Source organism: Siphateles boraxobius, unplaced genomic scaffold, assembly GCF_051911475.1.
Source record: "Siphateles boraxobius isolate OS27281-9 unplaced genomic scaffold, OSU_SipBor_1 87, whole genome shotgun sequence".
In the NCBI taxonomy this organism is placed as follows: domain Eukaryota; kingdom Metazoa; phylum Chordata; class Actinopteri; order Cypriniformes; family Leuciscidae; genus Siphateles; species Siphateles boraxobius.
Window position 1 is genome coordinate 428,367 of NW_027509216.1, and position 12,812 is coordinate 441,178.

The window sequence follows — 12,812 nt, forward strand, 5'->3', positions numbered from 1 at the left end:
GTAAAGTTAGCTTCAGTAAAGTTAGCTTCAGTAAAGTTAGCTTCAGTAAAGTTAGCTTCAGTAAAGTTAGCTTCAGTAAAGTTAGCTTCAGTAAAGTTAGCTTCAGTAACGTTAGCTTCAGTAACGTTAGCTTCAGTAACGTTAGCGTCAGTAAAGTTAGCTTCAGTAAAGTTAGCTTCAGTAAAGTTAGCTTCAGTAAAGTTAGCTTCATTCATTGAGAAAAAAAGGTATGACATCACATGCGCGTCTTTTGGGTTTGTAGTCTTTGTAATTACGTATTTTCACAGTCTTATACCTCAACAGTTTTACATCAAACTGCCACTTTCTTGACTTTAAAATGTATCTTTTAAATTGACAAACATCATATGTGTAATTCAGTGCACAATTCAAACGGGATCCAAATATTTGTTGTCTCTCGCCATTGACTACCATACAATATTTTTCCGAAATAATGTCCCATGGTCCACCGGAAGGGGGAGGGGCTTAGGCTCTCTATGGCAAGCCGTTTTAGTGTTGTACCCCTGAATAGAGAAGATTAAACACAAAACTCGCTGATGTTTCCCTTCACTGCGAACTTTATGTGGAATCTTGTAGCAATTGACAATAAACAGCTTTTCAAAACAGCATCATTCCCCTTCTATCTGAAAACATAAACACATTTAACAGTTGGTCACATGTGCTGTTATTAATGTGAACTTCTAATCCACAACACTATTTAAAGTGTACAAAAAATACAATTGAGTATTTTTACGGCATTTTATAATGATCTGGACATCAACTCCTTAGATAGATGCATAAACTAGTAGCAACATATTCTAAACACGTAATAAATACACTCTTTTAAGTAATTGTTTTATCTGAAAATGCATAGATCTCTAAAATTATTTTTCTCATTCACTTTTCACATTTACATTTCTCAATACCCGTGAATCAATCGGCACTAAATATACAGAATTAAACATTAAATACAAACATGCGTACCACATTCACATGAAATGTTCTCTATATGTGTCTCACGCTGTTATGTAGGCCTCGTGCCATTAATGCTCAAAATGGAGCTCTGAGCTCACGCACCTCTGAACTAATGAGCTTTAAAACATTTAGCTCAACACACAATCAGTAGAAAACTCACATCTGCACAATCTTAAACAGTATACAACATTAAATTAACAAATGATTGGAATTAATACCTGAATAGAGGGAGAAGATTAAACACAAAACTCGCTGATGTTTCTCCCCCTACTAGTGTTCAACAAGACAAGGCTAATCGATCGCACGTCGCATTGAGCCAAACTAATAGATCGCAGATGAACCCAAAATTACATACAAATTAATTATTTACATTTTATAAACCCTTTCACACACATTCAAAAAAGCGTGACTATAGTGCTGTAAATGATTCACAGATTTATCAAATAAATATTTCAATCTGACACATTAGATTAAATTGTACCCAGTGTTACTCGTCGCAATTGCATTTTTACTAGTAAGAATTCAATTAGAGAGCTCTACAATTAAATTATTAATAGTAACAATTACAATTACATAGCTCTCTAATTGAATTTTTAATAGTAAAAAACTATTAAAGATGTATAATTGCAGAGCTCTGTAATTGAATTAAAGAGCTCTGCAATTGCATTCTTACTTAACAATTCAATTGTAGAGCTCCGTAATTAAAAATGAATGGAAATCAATGGAGACTTATGACTAGTAAAAATTCATTTGTAGAGCTCTCTAATTGTAATTGCTACTAGTAAGAATTTAATTGTAGAGCTCTCTAATTGTAATTCTTACTAGTAAAAAATGCAATTATGACGAGTAACGCTGGGTACAATTTAAGCTAAAATGGCTTGCCATGGGTCTACCTTATCAATTTTAAACATTCAAACACTATTGAAGGAAATATATGTGTGTAAGCTATATATTTAATGCTGTTTTCTCTTGTCTTTGTTGTAAATTTTCTTCAGCACACGATCGACTACAGGATGAGAAGAGCAGAATACAACATGGTGAATGTGTCTTATTTTATTTATTAAAGGGGTCATATGATGGTTCTAAAAATAACATTATTTTGTGTATTTGGTTTAATGCAATGTGTTTAGGCGGTTTTAGGTTAAAAAATAGTCAATATGAACACATACTCACAGGCTGAGAGTCAGAAGCGCCAGAATGTACATGTGAATCTGGAATTGCCCACTTTATAGTTTTAGAAACACAGTGTCTTCACGACACGGCGGAGCGTAATATAGGCATGTGTGGTTGACTGTAATATAGGCATGTGTTGTTGACTGTAATATAGGCATGTGTGGTTGACTGTAATATAGGCATGTGTGGTTGACTGTAATATAGGCATGTGTTGTTGACTGTAATATAGGCATGTGTGGTTGACTGTAATATAGGCATGTGTTGTTGACTGTAATATAGGCATGTGTGGTTGAGTGTAATATAGGCATGTGTTGTTGACTGTAATATAGGCATGTGTTGTTGACTGTAATATAGGCATGTGTTGTTGACTGTAATATAGGCATGTGTGGTTGACTGTAATATAGGCATGTGTTGTTGACTGTAATATAGGCATGTGTTGTTGACTGTAATATAGGCATGTGTTGTTGACTGTAATATAGGCATGTGTTGTTGACTGTAATATAGGCATGTGTGGTTGACTGTAATATAGGCATGTGTTGTTGACTGTAATGTAGGCATGTGTTGTTGACTGTAATACAGGCATGTGTGGTTGACTGTGATATAGGCATGTGTGGTTGACTGTAATATAGGCATGTGTGGTTGACTGTAATATAGGCATGTGTTGTTGACAGTAATATAGGCATGTGTGGTTGACTGTAAATATAGTCATGTGTGGTTGACTGTAATATAGGCATGTGTGGTTGACTGTAATATAGGCATGTGTGGTTGACTGTAATATAGGCATGTGTTGTTGACTGTAATATAGGCATGTGTTGTTGACTGTAATATAGGCATGTGTGGTTGACTGTGATATAGGCATGTGTGGTTGACTGTAATATAGGCATGTGTGGTTGACTGTTATATAGGCATGTGTGGTTGACTGTGATATAGGCATGTGTGGTTGACTGTGATATAGTCATGTGTTGTTGACTGTAATATAGTCATGTGTTGTTGACTGTGATATAGTCATGTGTTGTTGACTGTAATATAGTCATGTGTTGTTGACTGTAATATAGGCATGTGTGGTTGACTGTGATATAGGCATGTGTGGTTGACTGTAATATAGGCATGTGTGGTTGACTGTGATATAGGCATGTGTTGTTGACTGTAATATAGGCATGTGTGGTTGACTGTAATATAGGCATGTGTGGTTGACTGTAATATAGGCATGTGTTGTTGACTGTAATATAGGCATGTGTGGTTGACTGTAATATAGGCATGTGTGGTTGACTGTAATATAGGCATGTGTTGTTGACTGTAATATAGGCATGTGTGGTTGACTGTAATATAGGCATGTGTGGTTGACTGTGATATAGGCATGTGTGGTTGACTGCAATATAGGCATGTGTTGTTGACTGTAATATAGGCATGTGTGGTTGACTGTGATATAGGCATGTGTGGTTGACTGTGATATAGGCATGTGTTGTTGACTGTAATATAGGCATGTGTGGTTGACTGTAATATAGGCATGTGTGGTTGACTGCAATATAGGCATGTGTTGTTGACTGTAATATAGGCATGTGTGGTTGACTGTGATATAGGCATGTGTGGTTGACTGTAATATAGGCATGTGTGGTTGACTGTGATATAGTCATGTGTTGTTGACTGTAATATAGGCATGTGTTGTTGACTGTAATATAGGCATGTGTGGTTGACTGTGATATAGGCATGTGTGGTTGACTGTAATATAGGCATGTGTTGTTGACTGTAATATAGGCATGTGTGGTTGACTGTGATATAGTCATGTGTTGTTGACTGTAATATAGGCATGTGTTGTTGACTGTAATATAGGCATGTGTGGTTGACTGTGATATAGGCATGTGTGGTTGACTGTAATATAGGCATGTGTGGTTGACTGTGATATAGGCATGTGTGGTTGACTGTAATATAGGCATGTGTGGTTGACTGTAATATAGGCATGTGTGGTTGACTGTAATATAGGCATGTGTTGTTGACTGTAATATAGGCATGTGTTGTTGACTGTAATATAGGCATGTGTGGTTGACTGTGATATAGGCATGTGTTGTTGACTGTAATATAGGCATGTGTGGTTGACTGTAATATAGTCATGTGTGGTTGACTGTAATATAGGCATGTGTGGTTGACTGTAATATAGGCATGTGTTGTTGACTGTAATATAGTCATGTGTTGTTGACTGTAATATAGGCATGTGTGGTTGACTGTAATATAGGCATGTGTGGTTGACTGTAATATAGGCATGTGTGGTTGACTGTAATATAGTCATGTGTTGTTGACTGTAATATAGGCATGTGTTGTTGACTGTAATATAGTCATGTGTTGTTGACTGTAATATAGGCATGTGTTGTTGACTGTAATATAGGCATGTGTGGTTGACTGTAATATAGGCATGTGTGGTTGACTGTAATATAGGCATGTGTGGTTGACTGTAATATAGTCATGTGTTGTTGACTGTAATATAGTCATGTGTTGTTGACTGTAATACAGGCATGTGTTGTTGACTGTAATATAGGCATGTGTTGTTGACTGTAATATAGGCATGTGTGGTTGACTGTAATATAGGCATGTGTGGTTGACTGTAATATAGGCATGTGTTGTTGACTGTAATATAGTCATGTGTTGTTGACTGTAATACAGGCATGTGTTGTTGACTGTAATATAGGCATGTGTTGTTGACTGTAATATAGTCATGTGTTGTTGACTGTAATACAGGCATGTGTTGTTGACTGTAATATAGGCATGTGTTGTTGACTGTAATATAGGCATGTGTGGTTGACTGTAATATAGGCATGTGTGGTTGACTGTAATATAGGCATGTGTGGTTGACTGTAATATAGGCATGTGTGGTTGACTGTAATATAGTCATGTGTTGTTGACTGTAATATAGTCATGTGTTGTTGACTGTAATACAGGCATGTGTTGTTGACTGTAATATAGGCATGTGTTGTTGACTGTAATATAGGCATGTGTGGTTGACTGTAATATAGGCATGTGTGGTTGACTGTAATATAGGCATGTGTGGTTGACTGTAATATAGGCATGTGTGGTTGACTGTAATATAGTCATGTGTTGTTGACTGTAATATAGTCATGTGTTGTTGACTGTAATACAGGCATGTGTTGTTGACTGTAATATAGGCATGTGTGGTTGACTGTAATATAGGCATGTGTGGTTGACTGTAATATAGGCATGTGTGGTTGACTGTAATATAGGCATGTGTGGTTGACTGTAATATAGGCATGTGTGGTTGACTGTAATATAGTCATGTGTGGTTGACTGTAATATAGGCATGTGTGGTTGACTGTAATATAGGCATGTGTGGTTGACTGTAATATAGTCATGTGTGGTTGACTGTAATATAGTCATGTGTGGTTGACTGTAATATAGTCATGTGTGGTTGACTGTAATATAGGCATGTGTGGTTGACTGTAATATAGGCATGTGTGGTTGACTGTAATATAGGCATGTGTGGTTGACTGTAATATAGGCATGTGTGGTTGACTGTAATATAGGCATGTGTGGTTGACTGTAATATAGGCATGTGTGGTTGACTGTAATATAGGCATGTGTGGTTGACTGTAATATAGTCATGTGTGGTTGACTGTAATATAGTCATGTGTGGTTGACTGTAATATAGGCATGTGTTGTTGACTGTAATATAGGCATGTGTGGTTGACTGTAATATAGGCATGTGTGGTTGACTGTAATATAGGCATGTGTGGTTGACTGTAATATAGGCATGTGTGGTTGACTGTAATATAGTCATGTGTTGTTGACTGTAATATAGGCATGTGTGGTTGACTGTAATATAGGCATGTGTGGTTGACTGTAATATAGGCATGTGTGGTTGACTGTAATATAGGCATGTGTGGTTGACTGTAATATAGGCATGTGTGGTTGACTGTAATATAGGCATGTGTGGTTGACTGTAATATAGTCATGTGTTGTTGACTGTTATATAGGCATGTGTGGTTGACTGTAATATAGGCATGTGTGGTTGACTGTGATATAGGCATGTGTGGTTGACTGTAATATAGTCATGTGTTGTTGACTGTAATATAGTCATGTGTTGTTGACTGTAATATAGGCATGTGTTGTTGACTGTTATATAGGCATGTGTGGTTGACTGTTATATAGGCATGTGTGGTTGACTGTGATATAGGCATGTGTGGTTGACTGTGATATAGTCATGTGTTGTTGACTGTAATATAGTCATGTGTTGTTGACTGTAATATAGGCATGTGTGGTTGACTGTGATATAGGCATGTGTGGTTGACTGTAATATAGGCATGTGTGGTTGACTGTGATATAGGCATGTGTGGTTGACTGTAATATAGGCATGTGTTGTTGACTGTAATATAGGCATGTGTGGTTGACTGTAATATAGGCATGTGTGGTTGACTGTAATATAGGCATGTGTTGTTGACTGTAATATAGGCATGTGTGGTTGACTGTAATATAGGCATGTGTGGTTGACTGTGATATAGGCATGTGTGGTTGACTGCAATATAGGCATGTGTTGTTGACTGTAATATAGGCATGTGTGGTTGACTGTGATATAGGCATGTGTGGTTGACTGTAATATAGGCATGTGTGGTTGACTGTGATATAGTCATGTGTTGTTGACTGTAATATAGGCATGTGTTGTTGACTGTAATATAGGCATGTGTGGTTGACTGTGATATAGGCATGTGTGGTTGACTGTAATATAGGCATGTGTGGTTGACTGTGATATAGGCATGTGTGGTTGACTGTAATATAGGCATGTGTGGTTGACTGTGATATAGGCATGTGTGGTTGACTGTGATATAGGCATGTGTTGTTGACTGTAATATAGGCATGTGTGGTTGACTGTAATATAGTCATGTGTGGTTGACTGTAATATAGGCATGTGTGGTTGACTGTAATATAGGCATGTGTTGTTGACTGTAATATAGTCATGTGTTGTTGACTGTAATATAGGCATGTGTGGTTGACTGTAATATAGGCATGTGTGGTTGACTGTAATACAGGCATGTGTTGTTGACTGTAATATAGGCATGTGTGGTTGACTGTAATATAGGCATGTGTTGTTGACTGTAATATAGGCATGTGTGGTTGACTGTAATATAGTCATGTGTGGTTGACTGTAATACAGGCATGTGTTGTTGACTGTAATATAGGCATGTGTTGTTGACTGTAATATAGGCATGTGTTGTTGACTGTAATATAGGCATGTGTGGTTGACTGTAATATAGGCATGTGTGGTTGACTGTAATATAGGCATGTGTGGTTGACTGTAATATAGGCATGTGTGGTTGACTGTAATATAGGCATGTGTGGTTGACTGTAATATAGGCATGTGTGGTTGACTGTAATATAGGCATGTGTGGTTGACTGTAATATAGTCATGTGTTGTTGACTGTAATATAGGCATGTGTTGTTGACTGTAATATAGGCATGTGTGGTTGACTGTAATATAGGCATGTGTGGTTGACTGTAATATAGGCATGTGTGGTTGACTGTAATATAGGCATGTGTGGTTGACTGTAATATAGGCATGTGTTGTTGACTGTAATATAGGCATGTGTGGTTGACTGTAATATAGGCATGTGTGGTTGACTGTAATACAGGCATGTGTGGTTGACTGTAATATAGGCATGTGTGGTTGACTGTAATATAGGCATGTGTGGTTGACTGTAATATAGTCATGTGTTGTTGACTGTAATATAGTCATGTGTTGTTGACTGTAATACAGGCATGTGTTGTTGACTGTAATATAGGCATGTGTTGTTGACTGTAATATAGGCATGTGTGGTTGACTGTAATATAGGCATGTGTTGTTGACTGTAATATAGGCATGTGTTGTTGACTGTAATATAGGCATGTGTGGTTGACTGTAATACAGGCATGTGTTGTTGACTGTAATATAGTCATGTGTGGTTGACTGTAATATAGGCATGTGTTGTTGACTGTAATATAGGCATGTGTGGTTGACTGTAATATAGGCATGTGTTGTTGACTGTAATATAGGCATGTGTGGTTGACTGTAATATAGGCATGTGTTGTTGACTGTAATATAGGCATGTGTTGTTGACTGTAATATAGGCATGTGTTGTTGACTGTAATATAGGCATGTGTTGTTGACTGTAATATAGGCATGTGTGGTTGACTGTAATATAGGCATGTGTTGTTGACTGTAATATAGGCATGTGTTGTTGACTGTAATATAGGCATGTGTTGTTGACTGTAATATAGGCATGTGTTGTTGACTGTAATATAGGCATGTGTTGTTGACTGTAATATAGGCATGTGTTGTTGACTGTAATATAGGCATGTGTTGTTGACTGTAATATAGGCATGTGTGGTTGACTGTTATATAGGCATGTGTGGTTGACTGTAATATAGGCATGTGTGGTTGACTGTAATATAGGCATGTGTGGTTGACTGTAATATAGGCATGTGTTGTTGACTGTAATATAGGCATGTGTGGTTGACTGTAATATAGGCATGTGTGGTTGACTGTAATATAGGCATGTGTGGTTGACTGTAATATAGGCATGTGTTGTTGACTGTAATATAGTCATGTGTTGTTGACTGTAATATAGGCATGTGTTGTTGACTGTAATATAGTCATGTGTGGTTGACTGTAATATAGGCATGTGTTGTTGACTGTAATATAGGCATGTGTGGTTGACTGTAATATAGGCATGTGTTGTTGACTGTAATATAGGCATGTGTGGTTGACTGTAATATAGGCATGTGTGGTTGACTGTAATACAGGCATGTGTGGTTGACTGTAATATAGGCATGTGTGGTTGACTGTAATATAGGCATGTGTGGTTGACTGTAATATAGTCATGTGTTGTTGACTGTAATATAGTCATGTGTTGTTGACTGTAATACAGGCATGTGTTGTTGACTGTAATATAGGCATGTGTTGTTGACTGTAATATAGGCATGTGTGGTTGACTGTAATATAGGCATGTGTGGTTGACTGTAATATAGGCATGTGTGGTTGACTGTAATATAGTCATGTGTTGTTGACTGTAATATAGTCATGTGTTGTTGACTGTAATACAGGCATGTGTTGTTGACTGTAATATAGGCATGTGTGGTTGACTGTAATATAGGCATGTGTTGTTGACTGTAATATAGGCATGTGTGGTTGACTGTAATATAGGCATGTGTGGTTGACTGTAATATAGGCATGTGTGGTTGACTGTAATACAGGCATGTGTTGTTGACTGTAATATAGGCATGTGTGGTTGACTGTAATATAGGCATGTGTGGTTGACTGTAATATAGGCATGTGTTGTTGACTGTAATATAGGCATGTGTGGTTGACTGTAATATAGGCATGTAAGACAGATATTGGCTTCATCTTCACTGATGATGTGAAGTACTGAGGAAAATGTCTTTGTCCCAAACACTATTGAAGGAAATATATGTGTGTAAGCTTTATATGTAATGCTGTTTTCTCTTGTCTTTATTCTAAATGTTATTTTCACATATTTCTCTGTAAAAGTTGAGCACGTTCTAAAGAAAAGTCAGAAAAAAAGTCATGAGATTATTATAACACAAGATGAATTTGTTTATTAAAATATGAATTACTTTTGAATTATTTTGCAAAACAATGACTGAATATGCTGTGCATTCATATATGTATATAATTAAATATATTTTATTATAAGCATTAAAATGATTGATCTAAATATGAATTATGTTATGAACCCTTTATAACTTTATACTTTCTGTTTTTAGCTGTCCAACATTTAAAAAAACTCATGGGTGAGTAAAAACCATTAATTTTTAATGACATAATTATTTATTTTAATTGTTTAATTGTTTTAATTGTCAAACATTTATTAATTTATATATGTTTTTGAGAGTTTGGTATAATGTACTGCATAAATGCAATCAAGTGATCCAAATACTAAATGATCAAGGATGTTTTTCTGCTATTTTTGCATAAGGATTTTGTATTGCACATAACTGGATCACAGTGTCATAGAGACAAGGGGGCGGGGTTTATTTCTCTCAGGCAACCAATCAGTCTTTCAGGATCATTGTGAAGCAATCAAGCCATAGCAACCATTCAGAGCACCTTAGCAACAAGTTCCATAGACTTCCATTAAAAGAGATCAAATGTGATATCTTGGGATAGAAGTGTCATAGAAACATGAGGGTGGGCAGCAAACAGCCAATCACAAATCACCTTCAGCACTTCATAGCCCCGCCATAGCAACCATGGTCAAACACCTTAGCAACCCAAGATAAGATTGCAAGCGTAAAATAAATTTGCATGCGAAAGAGAAGATTTGTAAAGGTGTAAATTCGCCCTTCAAGTGTAAGAAAAAAATATTTGCTGCATTTAACTGTTATTCGTAAGTGTAATTCAAGCTGCAACTTCATGCTAACGCAAAATAAATAGAATCTGTATTTTTCAGACTTTAATTTTTCCGCACGGTTTTTGAACAGGCCATTGCAGGCCTGTGAACAGCAATTTACAAGCGAAGTCGGGAACTGCAAAACAGATAATTTGCGTAAAATCGTTGCCGAAATGTTAGTTTTAATCAGGGTCTTAAAAGCATTGAAAAAGTCTTAAATTTGATCATCTCAAATTAAGGCCTTAAAAGCCTTGAATTTGGTATACAAAGTCTTGGATTTCGTTACAAAGGTCTTAAATATTATTTTGCCTTTCCTAGGATTAAGTTCATACCGTAGCAAAATTAACTGTTACTAATGTAGGCCAGAGCCGTTGAAAAACAGAGTTACGACACTCCCATAGACCGCCATGGGAACGTTGTAATGCGGAAGTAACGGGTGTCGTGGAGCCGCCGATAGTTCCAAACACTGATAGTTCAGCACTGAACCCCATTCATTTTCAGGGTTTCCGAAGTACGCTCGCTGGTAAGTTCATGAAATTACTGTATTTTTTACATTTGAACGCATTAGCCGTGCTCTCATGAATCTAGTCAGTAGTTGTAATTTATGTAGCCAACTTTATAGTTAATGTTTATTGGAAGATAATAGTTAATTGCAGCTAGCTTACGTGATCAACACTTCACTAACGTTAGGTACCAGTCAGAAATGTGTAAATTCAATACGGAGGTCATAGTTAAATGTGATGTTGCATACATACATGAGGTGGTCAGAATATTAGAAATAGTATACATCTGGATATAAAGCAAATAATACAGCAGCACCCCCACAAATAAGACCTCAATGCTAAAACGTGAAAATGAAATTACACCTCTATGACAAAATGAGCAAAATAATCATCCATCTTCTTCCATAATGTTGTTGTGTAAGAATAACAATTTGAATAGCAATAGTGGTTTGTATACAGACCTCTTTGCGTGATCACGAAGGTAGGCTAATGGCTGAATCGGAATTTATAAGCAAAATCACGGGGATCAATAGCCTAATACAGCCCAGTTGTGCTAAAATAAATATCATGAGACGTCCATCATCAGATGAATGATATGGAAAAGTTAAGTTAGAGCCGCTAAAGTCAGTGCTACTACTCATGCGAACATCAACACAAGCTTTTCCCTACAAAAATATAGCCTAAAACTTATCTAAGTAATACAGTATTTCGTTGTCACCCTGCCTCTCCAAATGCAAAACTGACATTAACAAAATGCAATAACAGCTTAAAAAGTACTTGGGTGTGTTTTATTTTATATTTACCGTTCAATAATGCAATCGCTGCTGTCTATCCCATAGAAGCACATGACAGCCAGCGTATGTTTTGGATCTATTGGGGCTTACATGAACCACGTGACAGCCATAGCGGCGACATCAGAGAGTGTCGCAACTCTTTCTCTCTAATGCTCTGATGTAGGAAAATTCAAATTCATCAAAGTCCCTCATGCAGCGTTGAGTGCACCTCGCGCTCCTCGTCAGAAAAATGATAGCATGCGGACTCGTTACTATGGTTACAGTGAGAATGATACAGAACAAGATAATCTAGCCTAGTTTGTCGTCTGAAATGGGAAAGGGTCGGTTTAACCCGCTGTGGCCACAAATGACATAATTCAATAATTTAAACCCCAAATCAGAGGTTTTCTGTTAAAAGAACATATTTTCTACCCGGTCTTTTCAACAGTATTTGGCAACCATGCGCGCGTTCTCTCTACACTGCTGAAGAAGCGCGGATGATCTGAAGACACAGACAAGCTGGAGTTCAGCGATCTTCATCTGAGATTTTCTACTTAAATTAAAGTGTCATTCAGTCGGTCTGTGTTCTGTTCAAGGTTATAATCGCTAACGAAAACGAACGAAAAAACGAAAACTAGGTGGGAAAAAACATTATCGTTAACTGAAATAAAAATAAAAACGAGGCATTACAAAAAAACGATAACTAACTAAAACTGTAATGTGTGTTTGGCAAAACTAACTAAAATAAAATAAAATTATAGAGTAAATGTCCTTAGTTTTCGTCTTGGGCCGCCGCACCGGCCGCCACATATTGCGTTTCGTTATTCATTTTTAAAAAACGCAGCGTATTCGTTCAGCTGCATTTCCTTTCCCTGCTCTCTCTCTCACATACACGCGCACACACACATACACACACACACACACACACACAGCAGTGACGTGCGGTCTGGGTAGGCAAACTAGGCACTGCCTACCCTGCCAAAATTCAAAAATAAAAATGTTTA

At 37.0% G+C, this 12,812-nt stretch overlaps 1 pseudogene across 1 annotated transcript in view; it reads left to right on the forward strand.

Moving 5' to 3' along the window:
- Positions 1-12,812, forward strand: part of LOC143731495 (butyrophilin subfamily 1 member A1-like) — a 329,271-nt pseudogene that overhangs the window by 17,605 nt on the left and 298,854 nt on the right. Inside the window, exon 9 of the transcript XR_013200772.1 lies at positions 1,968-2,009. The product of XR_013200772.1 is annotated as a butyrophilin subfamily 1 member A1-like (transcript). The remainder of the gene's footprint in view (positions 1-1,967; positions 2,010-12,812) is intronic.